Source organism: Aquarana catesbeiana, linkage group LG02 (genome assembly GCF_042186555.1).
Source record: "Aquarana catesbeiana isolate 2022-GZ linkage group LG02, ASM4218655v1, whole genome shotgun sequence".
Classification (NCBI taxonomy): Eukaryota; Metazoa; Chordata; class Amphibia; order Anura; family Ranidae; genus Aquarana; species Aquarana catesbeiana.
The window spans coordinates 500,872,426-500,892,093 of NC_133325.1; positions in this window are offsets into that span (position 1 = coordinate 500,872,426).

Sequence of the window (19,668 nt, forward strand, 5' to 3'; positions counted from 1 at the left end):
CAAGAGGGTTATGCAGGCCATACGCAAAGCAAATTTCTTTCCTGCAATCACAGGTTGCAGGAAAGAAATTTGCTCAATTCCCCCATCAACACAGACAGTGTTGACAGGGGAATCCCTTCCGCTGAGCCATTGTATTGACAGAGATTGTACTGTATATAGCCATTGTATATTGACAGTGATTATTGCTAGTGGCATGCAAAATCGATTGATCAACTTGATACATTCAGCCTGCCCATACATGGTTCCAACCATCTATGGCCAGCCTTAGGAGGGCCTGCTCTTGGGAGCTTCGGTTTCGGTGGTTAAAAAGGGGTGTATTTTGGAGATGTTATGGAGGTGAAGACTACAAGATTTGGACAGTGATTGGATTTGGGGCTGAAAGAACAGGATAACACCTAGTAACCTGGCATGAGGGGAGATACTGATGGTTGTGTTATTGATCTTGATGGAGAAGTCAGGGGAGGGGGTTTGGGCCAGAGAGAATACTATGCGCTTAGTTTTAGAAAGACTGAGTTTGAAGTGGTGTGACATCCATGCTGATATGTTAGGTAATTATTTAGTAATGAGAGAAGAGACTGAAGGAATGAGGTGAGGAGTAGAGAGATAGATTTGGTTGTAGGAGGTAGGAGGAGAACCAGGAGAGAGCAGAGTCTTGAGGGCCAAGAAATTGAGGTTATTTCAGGAGGAGGGGGGATGGTCAACAGTATAAAAGGCCGCAGAAAGGTATAGTAATATGAGAATGGAGTAGTGGTCATTGGTTTTAGCAGTTAGTAAATCATTCATGAGTTTTAATAGGGTAGTTCCAGTGGAGTGTAGAAAGCGAAAGCCAGACTGTAAGGAATCAAGAAGGTTGTTATCAATGAGGAGCTCAGACAGTTGTAGACTAAGCGTTCTAAAAGAGGTAAGCGGAGCAAGGAGATGGGTCTTAAGTTGTTCAGGCTGGTGGGGTCCAGTGAGGAATTTTTAAGTATGGAGTTGATCAGCGCATGTTTTAGAGGCTAAATACAAATTGTAGGCAAGATATGGTGAGAAATACTCCTGCGCTTGTGTAGGAAAAGGGTAGTATTGTAGAAAGTGGAAGGACTGGAGGAGATGATGGAGCGTGTCCCGCTGCCTTAACTGACCAGGGGTGGTCTGGAAAGGACTGTATGGTAGGAGATGGATAGAAGGCGCGTGATGAGACGCTTACATCAAAACATGTATGGTTTAATCATGTATAAGGAATACAAACATATAAATATTGAATCATACAAATACTACATTGCATAAAAACAGGTAACAAAATAGGCACTAAAAAATAATTAAAATTGGGATATGCCCATGTTGAGGCAGGTATTTAAAAAGGGCTGACGCGTTTCGAGGATAACCTCTTCATCAGAGCCAGGAGAACAGGAGCACAGTCTGTATGGGCCGGGAGACCGACATGTGTACATGGAAAGGAGTGGCTAGTAGGAGGGGATGTCCTGTGGTGGATAGTTGATTATTCCAAATTCCATACTAGTCCATGTCCAGGTTTTCTAGGTGGGATATAAATCAGGACAGTATATACCGTACACTACAGACCTGAGACGTGAAATAAATTTACAATGGAAATTGCATTAAAAAAGGTCAAAAGTATAGACCTTAAATTCATAAAAAAAATTAATAGAAAGATGCTTCTCCTGGCTCTGATGAAGAGGTTATCCTCGAAACGCGTCAGCCCTTTTTAAATACCTGCCTCAACATGGGCATACCCCAATTTTAATTAATTTTTTAGTGCCTATTTTGTTACCTGTTTTTATGCAATGTAGTATTTGTATGTTTCAATATTTATATGTTTGTATTCCTTATACATGATTAAACCATACATGTTTTGATGTAAGCATCTGATCACGCGCCTTCTATCCACCTCCTAGCATGTTTTAGAGGGAAGGGAGAGATTGATGTGAGTGATGGAGCATAGGATATAGGGTGACCGTAGTAGTTGTAAAGGAACGGGGTCCAGCGGACATCTGGTAAAGTGGGCTTCTGAGAAAAGTTTAGCAACCTCTTCGGTAATAGCAAGGTCAAAAGAGGAAAGTGTTGAGGGTGGTTTTATAAGGGTATGTTAAGTGGGATAGATATCTGTGCAGTGGAGATGCCCCTGTGAATTGAATCCGTCTTGTCTTGTTTTTGAAGTGATTGCCAATCTCATGAGCAGTGAGTGATTTACTGGTTGGTAGTGGATGAAAAAGTAGAGAGTTAAAAGTAGAGAAGAGACAATTAGGACTGGATGGCAGAGTATTAATGAGAGTGACAAAGTAGGCTTTCTTTATGCATTTAGGTCAAAATGTATTCTGCTACGATTCTTTGGTAGAAAATAACCCAAATCAGTATATATTATTTGGTCTGTGTGAAAGAGTCTAAAAACTAATTATAGATATACTGTATATAGACTATATAGATATTGATGAAAATTAATCAATCCTGATGTACTAATTTCTTGAAGCCCTAATATGCCAGTTCAAATACCCCCCCCCCCCCCATGACTACTTTTTGGAAAGTAGGCAGTCCAATGTATTTAGGAAGAAGCATGGCAAGTTTTTTTTGAAGCTCTATTTTGTGGTTTGGAAAATTAAGAAATTAAATATTTTTTTACAAAGTGGCCACTTTACCAGGACATTTCTCCCACACAGCATAGGCATACCTGGAATTACATCTCAAAACACATTCTGCTATGCCTCCCCAGTATGGAGATACCACATGTGTGAGAATTTTTGCACAGCCTAGATGCATGGATGGGGCCCAAAATTCAAGAATCACCTTAGCTTCAAGGGGCATATAATTTCCTGATTACTTATCTCATTTTTGAAGGCCCTGGAGCACCAGGACAGTGAAACATACACAAAATGACCCCATTTTGGAAAGCAAACACTTTTCAAGGTATTTTTTCTGAAAGGCTTAATGAGTCTTATAAAAATGTAATTTTTTACCACAAGTTTTTAGAAATTGCAGGAAAGAAAATAAAATGTATTTTTTCACAAAGTTGTCAATTAACCGCTTGCCGACCAGCGCACGCCGATGTATGTCGGCAGAATGATGCTGGTAGGCAAAACAGCGTACAGATACGTCCACCTTAAGAAGTGGTGTCGCGGGCGCGCGAGCGGCTGGCGGCACGGGCGCACGCCTACCACGGTCTCCGTGACCATGACCGCGGGTCCCGCGAGATGCTTTTGTAAACAAAGCATTTCCCCGTTCTGCCTAGTGACAGGACAGTGATTATAGCTCTCTCCTCGAGAGCTGTGATCACTGTTCTGTGTGTTGAAGTCCAGCCCCCTAACAGTTAGAATCACTCCCTAGGACACACTTAACCCCTTCACTGCCACCTAGTGGTTAACCCCTTCACTGCCAGTGTCATTTACACAGTAATTAATGCATTTTTATAGCATTGATCGCTGTATAAATGACAATGGTCCCAAAATAGTGTAAAAAATGTCTGATGTGTCCGCCATAATGTCGCAGTCCCGAAAAAAATTGCAGATCACCGCCATTACTAATAAAAAAAATTAAAAATAAAAATGACATAAAACTATCCCCTATTTTGTAGACGCTATAAATTTTGCGCAAACCAATCAATATACGCTTATTGCGATTTTTTTTTTTTTTTTTTTACCAAAAATATGTAGAAGAATACATATCGGCCTAAATTGAGGAAAAAAACTGGTTTTTAATATATTTTTGGGGGATAGTTATTATAGCAAAAAGTAAAAAATATTGCATTTTTTTTTTTTCAAAATTGTTGCCCTTTTTTGTTTATAGCGCAAAAAATAAAAACCGCAGAGGCGATCAGATACCACCAAAAGAAAGCTCTATTTGTGGGGAAAAAAGGACATCAATTTTGTTTTGGTACAACGTTGCACGACTGCGCAATTGTCAGTTAAAGCGACGCAGTGCCGAATCGCAAAAAGTGCTCTGGTCAGGAAGGGGGTAAAATCCTCCGGGGCTGAAGTGGTTAATAAAATATTTCTAACACACATCATAGACATACTTAGAATTACACCCTAAAACACATTCTGCTACTCCTCCCGAGTATGCTGATACCACATGTGTGAGACTTTTTCCCAGCCTAGCCACACAGAGGGGCCCGAAATAAATTACGCATCTAATTTCCTGATTCCTACCACATTTTTGGAGACCCTGGGACACCAGGACTGTGGAAACACCTGCAAAAAGACCACCTTTTGGAAAGAAAACACCCCTCTATCTACACCTACAGAACGTAACAATAGAGGAGAAAAAAAATGAGTCTTTTATTGTGAAACTTCCCCCTCTTCTTTTTTTTTCCCAACTACTGGAAAATTCTTTGGATGGCTATTGGACTATAAGGCTCTGTATGCTTACTCGAGTGTATCGGGGGGCTCCCTCCTGAGTTTTGGGTCCTGTCTTTCCCTGTGCTCCATCTTTCTTCCTCTGGTCTTTCGGTCTGGGGGGATTCCCTCAGTGTGCGACACAGGTCCAAGGGGTTAAAACAGGTGGTGAGGAGGCAAAACAATGCCTCCTCACTACCTGTCCAATGCTCTCTGAAGAGCGATCTGAATATGGATGACTCTTTAGAGAGCATTACACAAGTTAACAAGTCTTTGTGGTCACACTATGACTGCTGTGGCAGTGATTAGGGACATGGGACTGATGTTTCAGTGATCAAGAACACTGGGACTGGTTAGGCGGTGATCAGGGACACCGTAACTGGTAGTATTACACAAGGCGTCATGATTAGTGATTAGCTGTGTCCAGTGGACAGTTACAGAGTGCTGATGCGGGAGGACTTACAGGTACATCCACCCTCATTGATGCTGCTTCTTTCTGGCCGTTTAAATACAGTGGCAGGACAGGAGGTTGTTAATCAATCAAAGAAATCATCTTTGGTTAACAGAAGTTTCTATTATGGAATTGTTTGTGTAATTGTAACTGTAACCTTGGTGTATCAGAAGAACCATACATTGGGGATTAAGCCATTCAACCCCCTGGGTTATGCAGCCTTGTGCTGCTGCAGGACATTTGTACTGGGTTAACCCTTGTGGTTACGTACACTTGGAGTGCACATTTTAACCTTCATTGTTTATAAATAGCAGCCAGACTATTGAGTGGAAGTGGGTGACTGTGGCAAGTAACAGTGGCCCTGTTCAGTAGGAGGATATGCGTACTTTATGTCCCTCACCTTGCAGCTTGGTATCCATATTGGAACCTGGAACAAGAACAAGGCCTTGCAGTAATAATAAAGAGGTGTCTTTCTGTGATGTAAGCCTACAGTTTATGGCGAAGTGAATAAAGAATATAGTGGTAATTCAGTATTGATTGTATCTAAAACAGTGACCACAGGGTGGCAGCATAACCATAAACAATGAAAATGGTTCTAAAGTCTAATGCCCTGTACACACAATAGAATTTTCTGACAACAAAATCCATGTTTGTTTTCTGACAGTTGTTGTCTCAAACTTGTCATACACACGGTCACACAAATCTTGTTGGAAATTATGAACGTCAAGAACACGGTGACGTACAACACGTACGACAAGCCGAGGAAAAAGGAAGGTCAATAGCCAGTGCGGCTCTTCTGCTTGATTCCGAGCAAAGTTCCGAGTGGAACTTTGTGCACCGGAATTGCGTACACATGATGGGAATTTACGACAACTGATTTTGTTGTCGGAAAATTTGAGAACCAGCTCTCAAATTTTGTGTGACGGAAATTCCGATGGAAAATGTCCAATGGAGCCTACACACGGTCGGAATTTCCGACAACAAGCTCCTATAGAACATTTTCCTTCGGAAAATCCTATCGTGTGTACAGGGCATTAGACTGCATTCACACCTGAGCATAGCGTCTTTGAGATTTTTTCCGGCTTTTTTTTTTTTTTTTTTGCACAAGTGTGGCACGTTTTGTTTTTGAACTTTGATATTTTTTTATTAGTCAATAGAGAAAACTATTGTTTGTTGTATCATTTGTTGCTAGGTATTTCAGCTTTTTTAGCTTTTCCCTTAGCTTTTATTTATTTTTTTATAATTATTATTCATTTATTATTATTTTTATTCATTGAGGTAAGGGGTTAGAGTGAAGGTTAGGTTAGGGGTAGGATTAGATGTTACGGTGTCACGTACCTTGGTTGGAGGCCAAGTTCCAGATACTATTGAGAGAAGGAGGGAAAAAGTCCATATTTCTAGAGACCCTGCACTCCTGCGATAGGGATAGAAGAGTCCTATTTCCAGATACTACTGAGAGAAGGATGAAAGAGTCCATATTTCTAGAGACACTGCACTGCTGAGATATTCGTTGGAATGTTCTATTTCCAGGAACATTGCACTGCTAAAATAGCATTTCTAAGGGCAGCTCCACACTGCCCCACTTACTATTGCTAATCTGGAGTTTTCATGTGGGTTTTCCTGCCATAGTTTTCTATGAGGTCCTGCGGTTATGGTGCAGTTTCAAAAATCCCACCAAAGATGCAGCATGCAAGCGTTTTGTTGCGACTTCTGAAACCACACCAAAACCGCCGGACCTCATAGACATTTATGGGAAAGCCCACACAAAAACCCCGGAATAACTGCGCTTAAGCAAAAGCACAGCGGGACAGTGCGAAGCCGCCCTAATAGCATGAAATATGTAACAACATGTACAGTATCTAACAAAAGTGAGTACACCCCTCACATTTTTGTAAAGATTTTATTATATCTTTTCATGTAACAACACTGAAGAAATGACACTTTGCTACAATGTAAAGTAGTGAGTGTACAGCTTGTATAACAGTGTAAATTTGCTTTCTCCTCAAAATAACTCCCCAGTGTCATGTGACTCATTAGTGTTACAAGGTCTCAGGTGTGAATGGGGAGCAGGTGTGTTAAATTTGGTGTTATCTCTCTCACTCTATCATACTGGTCACTGGAAGTTCAACATGGCACCTCATGGCAAAGAACTCTCTGAGGATCTGAAAAAAGAATTGTTGCTCAACATAAAGATGGCCTAGGCTATAAGAAGATTGCCAAGACCCTGAAACTGAGTTGCAGCACGGCGGCCAAGACCATACAGCGGTTTAGCAGGATAGGTTCCACTCAGAACAGGCCTCACCATGGTCGACTAAAAAAGTGCACATGTTCAGCGTCATATCCAGAGGTTGTCTTTGGGAAATAGACATATAAGTGCTGCCAGCATTGCTGCAGAGGTTGAAGGGGTGGGGGGTCAGCCTGTCAGTGCTCAGACCATAGGCCGCACACTGCATCAAATTGGTCTGCATGGCTGTTGTCCCAGAAGGAAGCCTCTTCTAAAGATGATGCACAAGAAAGCCCACAAACTTTGCTGAAGTTTGCTGAAGACAAGCAGACTAAGGACATTGGTTACTGGAACCGATGAGACCAAGATAAACGTATTTGGTTCAGATGGTGTCAAGTGTGTGTGGTGGCAACCAGGTGAGGAGTACAAGACAAGTGTGTCTTGCCTACAGTCAAGCATGGTGGTAGGAGTGTCATGGTCTAGGGCTGCATGAGTATTGCCGGCACTGGGGAGCTACAGTTCACTAAGGGAAGCATGAATGCCAACATGTACTGTAACATACTGAAGCAGAGCATGATTCCCTCCCTTCGGAGTCTGGGCCGCAGGGCAGTATTCCAACATGATAACGACCACAAGCACACCTCCAAGAAACCATTTGCCTTGCTAAAGAAGCTGAGGGTAAAGGTCTGGCCTGGCCAAGCATGTCTCCAGACCTAAACCCTATTGAGCATCTGTTGGGCATCCTCAAATGGAAGGTGGAGGAGCCCAAGGTCTCTAACATCCACCAGCTCCATGATGTTGTCATGGAAGAGGACTCCAGTGGCAACCTGTAAAGCTCTAGTGAACTGCATGCCCAAGAAGGTTAAGACAGTGCTGGAAAATAATGGTGGCCATGCAAAATATCGACACTTTGGGCCCAGTTTGGACATTTTTACTTAGGGGTGTACTCATTTTCTTGCCAGCGGGTTAGACATTAATGGCTGTGTATTTTGAGGGGACAGCAAATTTACAATGATATACAAGCTGTACACTCACTACTTTACATTGTAGCAAAGTGTCATTTCTTCAGTGTTATCACATGAAAAGATATAATAAAATATTTACAAAAAAGTGAGGGGTGTACTCACTTTTGTGAGATACTGTATATTATATAGATTAATTATACACAGAGTGATATATTTCAAGCATTTCTTTCTTTTAATTTTGATGATTATTACTTACAGCCAGTGAAAACACAAAATTCAGTATCTCAGAAAAGTAGAATATTACATAAGACCAATAAAAAAAAAAAAAGGATTTTTAATACAAAAATGTTAGCTTACTGAAAAGTATGTCCATGTACAGTATAGTATGATACTTGGTCAGGGCTCCTTTTGCAGGAATTACTGCATCAATGCAGCGTGGCATGGAAGCGATCAGCCCGTGGCACTGCTGAGGTGTTATGGAAGCCCAGGTTGCTTTTTTTGTATAATCTTTATTTTTTAGAAGACAAGTAACATGCCATGTCCAACATTTGTATCTGAATAAAGTGTCAAACCCACATGGGCTCCTATCACATAAACATCACATACAATTAGACTGAACAAGAAAATAATAATAAACAGGAAATGAAAAATCAGGTGAATATTTTGCGAAATATCCAAAGGGCTGTCCCTGTTAGGGATTTGGGGAAGTCTCATTGGTAGTAATCAAAGTGAACACATTTAGTATGCATATAAAAAAATGGTATAGAAGAGCCTCTGCATAATAGCCCTACTGCAGGCACTAAGCCAGCGGGTGCTATCATTAATTTTAGTGGAAATAGGGTCACCTAGCCAGCATCAGGCACTGGGGGAGAGGGCCAAAATAGCCTCCAACTAACCTCCCCCTGCCCTCCACGCGAACCAGGGGTACCTGAGGTTGATTTTAGACGCTCGGGGGGATAAACAGTGCTGCCTTTGAGGAAGGGGCCCTGCTCTCCAGCGAAGAGGCATTAGGCGTTTTGTCCATCAACAGCATGGTGTGCAATACATAAAATGGGGATGTATACGATTTCTGAAAGGTATAAGAGAGAATAGAGGAAAGAGGAAATGAGCAGATCATACCTGAGGTCTTGTGAGGAGCCTTTTTCATGCCCACACCGAGCACCCCTCTCTTGATTGGAATAGGTGATCCATCAGGACTCCGAGAGCAGCCGTACAGCGAGGAATGTCTCCCTGCCCCTAGGAAACTCTGTCGGACCAATCCGGTCGAAAAGTCCGCCCGTGACACACAAGCCTTAAGGGATGGTTCTGCAAACTCCAACAGAGCCATGTCTAGGCTAGAGGGCACGTGTCCAAGGGACAAATCGGTCTCGAGAACCCTCAACGAGTCGCTATCCAGTCTTCCGCCTCCTGGACATTTAGGGTCCACTCTAGTTGGTAAGAGTATTTATTTACCTTTGAAGTGTTACTGAGAGTGACTACAGACAAGTGATTTCCATCCTCATGTGACTGGAGACACCCTCACGGGAAGAGCCCCTCTCTTCACATTTTTGTTGACTGTTACTCGATGTTTGATTTATATATCCACTGTGTTGAGCACAGTCATTTGCTATTTTTTTATATTTTATTTTTTGTTTTGTGTACTCACGCATCACACCTAAAATTTATTTGTACTACATCCAGGGTACATGCACAATTTTTTAGCGCCACACTGTCACTTTAATAATCACGTAGAACTTTGTTTGAGTGTTGGCAGCTTTTTTCTTCACGTTATATTGTTCATTCATGCTATAGCGCTGTCTTTTTCTCGCACTCCGTATACTAGTTTTTGACAAATTATTGACTGCTGCTTTAAATACACATCTCACCTTATCCATGGATGTCTTTGAATATAGGACATCCAGGTCCTTCAACACTAATGGGGTGTTTGTCACAAACACAGCTGAAACAGAGATCAGTGGGCTCTTTATGTGACTCAAGAATGTGATGGTCACGGAATTACATCTCCAGTGGGAAGTCACATTCTTAGAGCAGTACATTAAAGAGCAGATGGTCCAGGGGGGCCTACGTTGGCCAACATCCCCAACAAGGTGAATCTGATATAGACTCATGGTTCAAATACTTTAACGAGGCCGGGATTAAACTCATCGGCTTCTTGGTTGAAAGAAAACAGGCTAGGCTCATCGTTATAGACAAAGAGATTATGGCCTTAAAAGACAAATTAACTCCTTCAATCGGTACATCTGAATAAATCTCCCTGTCTATAAATTGAAAAAATCACCTTGAAAAGGAGTAAAAAACAAAAAAATATAACGGAGATGTCAACGATTATAAGGCCAACCTAGTCTTCAATTGGCAGAAAAAGCTCATTGCTGATCAGGGTTTACCCAACAGCAACGTGCCAATGGAGCACTCGGAGCCTGCAATCCAGAATCCTGATAGAAGGTTGATATATGACCCCCCCCCTCCTTCTACTCCCGCATACCCTGTGAATAGGTAACTGGCCCATACCCCTGTGAATAGGGCTCAGAACATCCCCCACCGGGAAGACAAAACAAGGGGTAGACATGTATCATATAACACAGGCAGAGGTAACTCCAATCGGATTAAGGGTAATCACTATGGAAATAAAGAAAGTTCCTACTATTCAGGGTATCCTGGTGGGTCACCTAGAACATGGCGAGATGACAGACCAGGATACGGTAGGGGTGGATACCCACAGAATACTTCTATACGTACTCATAATCGATATGCCCCTCTTCGGGATGAAGATCCCTATGAAACCATACCATGATTCGTATACATATATGAACAGAGAAGAAGAGGGACCTTCCAGAACCCCCTATAATCATGATTATAATCACTATATGATTATATATATATATATGTGTATATATATATAATGATTATAATCACGATTACCCAGGACAATCACATTGTCAGGATTTTCCCAGCCCCCTCCCAATCACTCAGGAAGCCCAAAACCAAACGAGGCACCGGGGGTTGGGGGGGGGGTGGCGCCTCCAACGGAAAAAGAAAGAGGACTCAATAGGAGCAGGGATGCACTTTCAGATGAAGAAAAACGCACTTTAGATTAGGGCCTGAAATTTGTCCCACCTGGAAAACTTAATAAATTCAACACGTTTATTGATGTGCAGAAATACATTTGGAAACTCAATATTCAAAGACACGTTTTATCTTTGCCTTCAAGTAACCCCAATGGCAATATTCAGAGCGATAACACACACTCTGGATTGTCCAATCCTTCCCTTTTTTTCTGTAATTTAGTGCTGAATGATTTGGAGAAACTACCTAAGAAGAGAACCCATCAGGATCTGGCGATCCAGATGGGTCTAAAATCGCTCTGTGAAAAAAAAATGTGAGAAAAAAATCTCATTATCCGCTCCGCAGACAAAGGGGGTGGGATAGTTGTGCTCGACAAAGATACATACATTAAAGAAATGAATAGGCTACTAGATGATTGCACTACCTATAGCCTACTACCAGGTGATCCCACCTTGAACTATAATGCCCCATACACACGGTCGGATTTTCTGACGGAAAATGTGCGATCGGAGCGTGTTGTCTGAAATTCCGACCGTGTGTGGGCTCCATCGGACATTTTCCATCGGATTTTCCGACACACAAAGTTTGAGAGCAGGCTATAAAATTTTCCGACAACAAAATCCGATCGCGTCAATTCCAACCGTGTGTGTACAATTCCAACGCACAAAGTGCCACGCATGCTCAGAAGAAATTCTGAGACGGAACAGCTCGGTCTGGTAAAATTAGCGTTCGCAATGGATACAGCACTTTCGTCACGCTGCAATGTAAAAAATGGTTTAATACAGTGCACTCTCTTCTTCTTTATAATGCGAGAAGAATGAAGTAGTTTCGCTGCTCATATTCACACAGACTTCTCACAAACTTCTTTCTTTATTATTTATCGTGATTCCCTCAATATATTTTGATTTGTCACATCTGACCAAATTTCTTTTTTGTTGTTTTATTTATTTTTTTTTTTTTCAAGGCGTTTTTTTTTTGGGGGGGGGGTTGTATTTTTTTCAAGGCTGATCTTTGTTTTATTTTATTTTAAGTTTTACTCCATAATATTTTTGTGTGTGTTTTGTGTGTCAAGTTACCACAACACCATTATTATCTTGTATTATTTAATCTCAAGGAGATTGCTTGGTGTTGGTGTCCCTTGTTAATTTCACATTGTATTTTTGAAATGTACCTGAATCCTCACAAACAAACTCCTTTTTTAAGGAAAACACACAAAGGCGAGTATAATTGAAACAAAAAATCCTTTATTAAGGGCTCAGAACCAAACAAAGAGGGAAGCAACGCTGGAGAAACATCATAAATTGGCGAAGCCTTGGACCCCCAGGGCAGACATCAATTCTTTTACTGCAAAATTGGTGGCCTGAGGAGTCCATATCTAAGGGAGTGCAGTCTGGTCCAGAAGTCCCAGAGATCATGAAAGCAGCAGATGACATCTATGTCCCCAGGCTGTGGTACTACAAGAGGCTGCATCTTTTGCCAGACCAGACTGGACCCAGGGTCATCTCTGGACTTCCTTCCACGCTTCCTTCCCAGCTGTGGCTCTGGTGTTTGAGATGTGGCAGGAGGAGGAGTAGGACCTGGAGAAGGAGGAGGAGGAGTAGTAGGACCTGGAGGAGGAGGAGGAGGAGGAGGAGTAGTAGGACCTGGAGGAAGAGGAGGACTATGTGTGTGATTACAAATGTGGGTAGCACATGTTATTTGGCCCCTCAACCCCTTATTGAGAGCTTCAAAAATTAAGGACTCACACAGGAGTCATTGGCCCTCCTCCATCTGCAGCATTTTGCAGGCAGTTATGCCAGCAAAGTCTTCCTCCACACTGTGGGGGCTTCTCAGGGCCTCTGTAGCCTTCCAAAAGAGGCCTATGGCAGCCTCCTACAGGTTACTCCTCTTCCTGCCACTTTGTCTTTGAAGGTGTAGGGGAGGGACCTGGATATCAGGCAGCCTGCTTGGCCCGGCCACCTCCTGGCTGAGACTTCCCTGTGTATGAAAAAGGGACATGGTTGTAGTTTTTGCATCATCAATCACAATCATAAATTAGTACTCCAAACTAACATCTAGTTAACATCATTGATTGGACAACCATGAAGATTTAGAGGAATGCTAAACCTGGCTCAAGCTGGGCTCCTCCACATGTTGCTGCCTGGAAGGCCCAGGTTGGGCTTCAGAAGCCTCAGCTGGGGGGGAAGGAAGCCTGGAAGGAAGATTGGAGAGTGCTGGCCTGGGTTCAGTCTTACCTGCCAGAAAATGCAGCCTGTCATAGTACCACAGCCTGGGGACATAAATGTCATCTGCAGCTCCTGATCTCTGGGAATCCTGGACCTTCTTGTGCTCCCTTAGATAAGTGCTCCTCAGGCCACCAATTAGGATCTTCAAATAGGTGATGTCTACCGTGGGGATCACCGTCTTCACAAATCCAAGCAATTGATCCAGCGCTGCCTTCCTCTTTGGTTCTTATATTCAGGGTGGTTTATCTCCCATAGACAGGGCAGCTCCCTGAACATATCAATTAAGATTGGCATAAAGTCCTTATCTTTCAAGATATCCATTTTCACTGCAAGACACAACACAAGACAAACCCTAATGTCAGCCTAAAGTCTTCTAAACTTGTGCAAATACATGCCTCAATCTAGAAGCAGTATAGGCCCAATGTTAAATCTTACCTTCGCAATCACGATCGGCGCCTCCGTTACTCCTTCCTCCGCTCACAGATCGTACGTACTATGCACGCGTGTTATGCTTTATAGACCCTGTGCATGCGTGAAGCTCCGCCCGCCCCTGACGTTCTTTATAGTCTATTCCCCACCCCTTCTCATTCGTCGCAGTGGGGAAGAGCACATGGCGGAGTCAGAGCAGGTGTCTGATAATTACACCAACGAGGAGGAGGAGAAGGAAAGCCCGGAGGCAGAAACGTCCCGATCCAGAAGGAGACAATTTAAGGTATCAAATATGTCCTTTGGGGAGATGTTGGAGATGGTCGACATCCTGAAAAAGGCCGACTATGACGGGAAGTATGGACCTTACCCCAACCTCAATGTCCGAAAGGCCAAGATCATGGCGAAAGTGGTCAAAAGTCTGCACCGGAATTTCGGGGTACGTCGATCGAAAGATCAGCTCAGGAAGCGGTGGTCAGACCTAAAATTACGAGAGCACGAGCAGTACAGAAAGATCCGGAGAGTGCTGCAAAAAAGTAAGTAGTTGTGCTGTGTTCCTAGTCTTTTTGTGTTTATTACGTTCGTGCTGCTCCATGTGCTTTTCTTAACTGTTATCCCGTTTAAAATGTCAACTTTCATGTTCATGGGCACATTATTCGTTCGTATTAAACATTTTTCTTTCGGCCTCATCTGAGGAGACTAGAGACCCCCCACCTCTGGAAGAAGGGGAAATCCACCCAGAACAAGCACAGCAGGAGGAGGAAGACGTGGTGGAAATTGGCACCACAACAGGTGAGTGTCTGCGACCACAGGCTCAGGTAAGAGATGGATGCTGGCATATTTATAATACATAGTGTTTTTTGGTTTCTATCTTTTTAGGTGATCGTGATGTTGTGGATCCAGATCCTTTCACCTCGGAAAGCGCACAGATCCTGATCAGGGAGATCATGGGGTGTAATAGGGACTTGGAAAACATCAAGAAAAACATCAATGATGTTATTCAAAAATGAAGAACATCATTGATGTTTTAGGGAGAGTTTAAAACCCCTCAAAATCCCTTTGCTTTTTTGTGTGCTAAAAATTTTTGACATTTTTTGATAAATTTGAGAAAAGCCAAATTTTGAAGATGCACACAGTGTGTCAACATGTGCTATCTGCCATCACGGGAGATCAATGGACGCATTTTGGGGGTGCAACCCCTTCCTCAATAATCAAGTAGCTGTGAGGAAGGGGTTGCACCCCCAAAACACGTCCCTTGATCCCCTGTGATGGCAGGTAGCACATGTTGACATTCGTAAATTTGTGTGCATCTTCAAATTTTAGCTTTTCCTGGGGTGACTTCACCCCATCTGAACGCAATATCAAACACAGTTTGTAAATACTCATGTCTGATATTGCCTTCAAGTTCTACCAAATGTGAACTTTGTAAGTTCAAGATTTGTGTCTTTCTTGTTGGTTTTAAACATGCCTGTTTTATCTTAAATGGACATTAATTCTACTTTTTCTAATGTGACCCCAAAAATTGTTATACAACAAACATGTTGGTTAGTTTTAAAAACCTTTTCTAAATGCACATGTGATTGTGCTGGTATTAAAAAGATTGTTAATCAAGAATGTGTGGATTATTGTTTCAACGCTCCAACACTTTTGCGGTGCTCTAATTGGTGTTTTCTGTGACAATGGGTGTTATTTCCCAAGGTAAAATCCACTTTGCACTACAAGTGCAGTTTCAAGTGCACTTGTAGTGCAAAGTGTCTTTGCCTTTAGTTAATAACACCCACCAGTGCTTTGTAAGGTTACACAATCACGCTATTTTCAGGACTCATCACATTTCTGTCAGGGTCAGCTAAAACAAACACAAGCAGTAAATGTCACGAAAGATTTGAGTAGTTATTTGTTTTTTTTTATTTGAAAAAGACATTGTCTGGCATATTGATAGCCCCCTACCCGCAAAGAATTCAAGGTATCTTAGCCAGACATCACGGGCACTCGGGGGGCAAGCCAGGACGGCCATTTTCAAGCGCCGTCATTTTGAAGTCCAGCCTCAGTCCCAACTGAGCCAGCATAGTTGGCAGTATGTTGCCGTAAAAAGTTGTGTAGAACACAGCACGCCAGGATAATATGATTCAGTTTGTACTCCACCATGTGTATGGGTGTAAGAAATAGGCGGAACCGGCTGGCCATGATTCCAAACGTGTTCTCCACCACTCTTCTGGCTCTGGCCAGCCGGTAATTAAAAACCCTCTGGTCCGGGGTGAGGGTCCTCATTGGGAATGGCCGCATAAGATGGTCCCCCAGCGCAAACGCTTCATCAGCAACGAAGATGAATGGGAGACCTTCCACATTGTCTTCTGGAGGTGGCAAGTCCAAGCTGCCATTCTGGAGACGCCTGTAGACTCCACCATCGGACATCCGGCCATTCTTTCCCACGTCCACATACAGGAACTCATAAGTAGCAGACACCACCGCCAACATCACAATACTATTGAACCCCTTATAACTATAATAGTACGACCCCGAGTTGGGTGGTGGGACGATGTGGACGTGTTTCCCATCAATGGCCCCTCCGCAGTTAGGAAAGTCCCACCACTGGGCAAAGTGGGAGGCCACAGTCTGCCATTTCTGTGGCGTGGAAGGAAACTGTGGAGTCAAACAAAAAAAAAATGTAGTAATTTTTTTAGTCATTAGACACAAACATTCTTGGCCAACATCAAGATAACATTTATTTGAGGGAGTTTTTAAAGACCAAAGTATAAGGTACACCTATCAGATCCCCCCCCCTCTCATGGGCCATTTCTAACATTATAGGGGGGGGGGCTCTTGGACAGGTAACCCTCTCCACTTCATTGAGAGATGAATGCCTAAATAATGGGTATTACTTTGAACAGCCCTTCCTTAGTTACACTATTGGCAGCCCACTGGACAGGTAAGAAGTGTCATAATACAAAGAGATAAATACACACTGTACACATTTGAGCACATTTGGACATTCTGCTATTACCTATCAAGATAATAATAGGATACAAAAACTTTAAACTGTACCATTTGAAAGTATACAGGCAGGCCCTTGCACTACATGCTTTGGGGAATTCATCCATACATCTGATCACAAAAAAGATGGGTATAGTGTGTATGGGTTTGGAAAAGTCAGCAGATAGATGATTGAGGATAGATAGAGAATTGGTATCAGCTGACTTAGCAGTTGGGGGGAGGGAGTGTTAAAAATGTTTTGGGGACACCCAAAAAAGCCTCTGGCACTCTGCCTGAATTTAAAGCACAAATCACATTTATAAACATTTTAGGGGGTATTTAGGGTAAATCACTACTATGGAGCTGACAAAATACATTAAGTGATTACATTAGGTTAATATAAGGGCAGGAGACCATGCTGGGGAGGTAAGTGAAGGCAAATATGTATGAAGGAGAAAAAAATAATTACATAAAAATCCAGCATGCATGAGGACAAAGGGAACATTCACAGCATATTACAATAATGGTAATTAGGGAATGAGGAAAGAAATACAATACATTATCTAACATTATATACAATAAAATGTGATGTTAAAGGATAAAAATCTTACCTTAATATACTCCTTCTGCAGGACCTGGATGATGGCAGAACAGGTCTCTGGGATAATGATCACCAGAGCCTGGGGGGAGATGCCTGTCGAGAACTTGAGGTCCTGCAGGCTTCTCCCCGTCGCCAAGTATCGCAGGGTGGCGACTAGCCTCTGTTCCGGAGTGATGGCTTGCCTCATGCAGGTATCCTGCCTACCAATATAAGGGGTCAGCAAAGCCAACAAACGGTGAAATACAGGGTCCGTCATCCGGAGAAAGTTCCTGAAATCATCAGGATTATTCTCACGGATCTCACGGAGCAAAGGCATATGACAGAACTGGTCAAGCTGGAGTAACCAATTCTTGGTCCATGAACTCCTCCCCACCCTGTTCATGGACTGGACTTGTGTCAAGGTAAGGACCCCAACACCAAGCCCCCACACAGGACGAACTCTATGAGGAGTACATATACGCAACATGGCTAGAAAACGGCCGGCTGCTCAGAACGAAGTAACAGAACGTACTGAAGAACAGCAAGGCCTGTGAAGAGCAACCTGAAAAACAGTAACGAATGAACAAGAACACAATGACAGAGTCACACGTAGCTTGCTGCACGCACTGAAGAGCAGATACAAACCCACAAGCACAAACTGAACAGCAGAGAACGATCTGAAAACCACGAGTCTGAAAGCGCGAATCGTCTCTCACCAAACTTTTACTAACACGAGATTAGCAAAAGGAGCCCAAAGGGTGCCGCGCTTGGTTCTGAACTGGCCTTTTCTAGTCTCGTCATATGTGGTGTACGTCACCGCGTTCTTGGCGATCGGAAATTCCAACAACTTTGTGCGACCATGTGTACGCAAAACAAGTTTGAGCCAACATCCATTGGAAAAAAATCCATGGATTTTATTGTTGGAATGTCCGATCGTGTGTACGGGGCATAAGAAGGCCTTAACCAAAATTGTCAATGAAGGTTTTGCCCTCAATATTCTAAACAAAAAAGAAAGAGAATTTTTAATTCCATTGGCACCACGTATTCCCATCATTTACCAACTACCTAAGATCCATAAGGACCCCATCAATCCCTCGGGTCGCCCGATTGTAAGCGGGATCGACTCAATTACATCTAGAATTGGGAAATACATAGATCATCTCCAGTGAAACTCATTCCGTCTCACCTAAAGGACACTGGAGATATTATTAGATTACTAGAGAAGGTACAATATCATGAGGACCTTATCTTGGTAACCACGGATGTGTCCGCCTTATATACTTGCATACCACATAGTTTGGGTCTTTCAGCAGTAGAATTCTATCTGAGCAAAAATTCTTTCGCTGATACATAGAAACTTCATTATGGAACTTTTAAGATATGCTACAAAACACAACTACTTTTGGTTTCAGGGCAACTTCTTCTCACAAATCAAGAGTGTGGCTATGGGGGCTAAATACACCCCTAGCCTGGCCAACTTGTTCATGGCCCGTTGGGAGGAGGATGTCGTCTATGCCCTCAACAAGCCTGAATTGGTTTTGTGGGCCAGGTACATAGACGACATCCTCCTCATATGGAAGGGGGATAGAGCCTCCCTTGATGCCTTGGGAATGATCGGGGCATCGTTCTGAATTACGAGGCCAGTACTATGACCATATACTTCCTTGATTTGGAAATTACAGCCAGTAACAACCATCTGGAATTTAGGACTTTTTTAAGCCTACAGACAGGAATGGATACATCCCCGTGGACAGCTGCCACCACCATCAATGGCTTCGATCTGTCCCCCGAGGCCAATTCCTTCACCTTAGGCAGAATTGTACACAGAATAGCAATTTCCTCTCCCAGTCCTACATCCTTCAACAGAGATTTTTAGATAAGGGCTATAAGCCCTCAGATATCGATGCGGATATCAATGCGGTCTCCGGGATGGATAGAGCCTTCCTTCTGGAGATTAAACCTAAAAGGGCCAGAGATGAGAAATCCAAATGGTGCTTCTTTTTCCACTCAGTATAGAGAGGTTAAAAAAATCATCAACAAACATTGGAAAGTTCTTCAGAGTGATAAAATCCTGGGACTTTCTCTTCCAGAAAAAGTCATTTTCAGGGGAGCATGCTCCATACAGGGAGTTATTACCCCCAATACTATAGATCCCCCAAAAGGATCTCATTCTTCCCTGAATGTAGAGGCTACTTCCCTTGTAGAAAGTGTAATTTCTGCCTACACAATGTTTTGGGGAGACATACAACTGACACCTTTCAGTCCACAGTAACCATGCACACATAGTCTATGAAGCATTTCACCACTTGTGTGACGATCTTATTACATGTCCTTGTAAGAAACAATATGTAGGACGGACTATTAGGAATTTCTCCATTAGGGTCAACGAACATCTGGCTAAAATCAAAAAAGGATGTCCTAAACACACTGTTTCCCGCC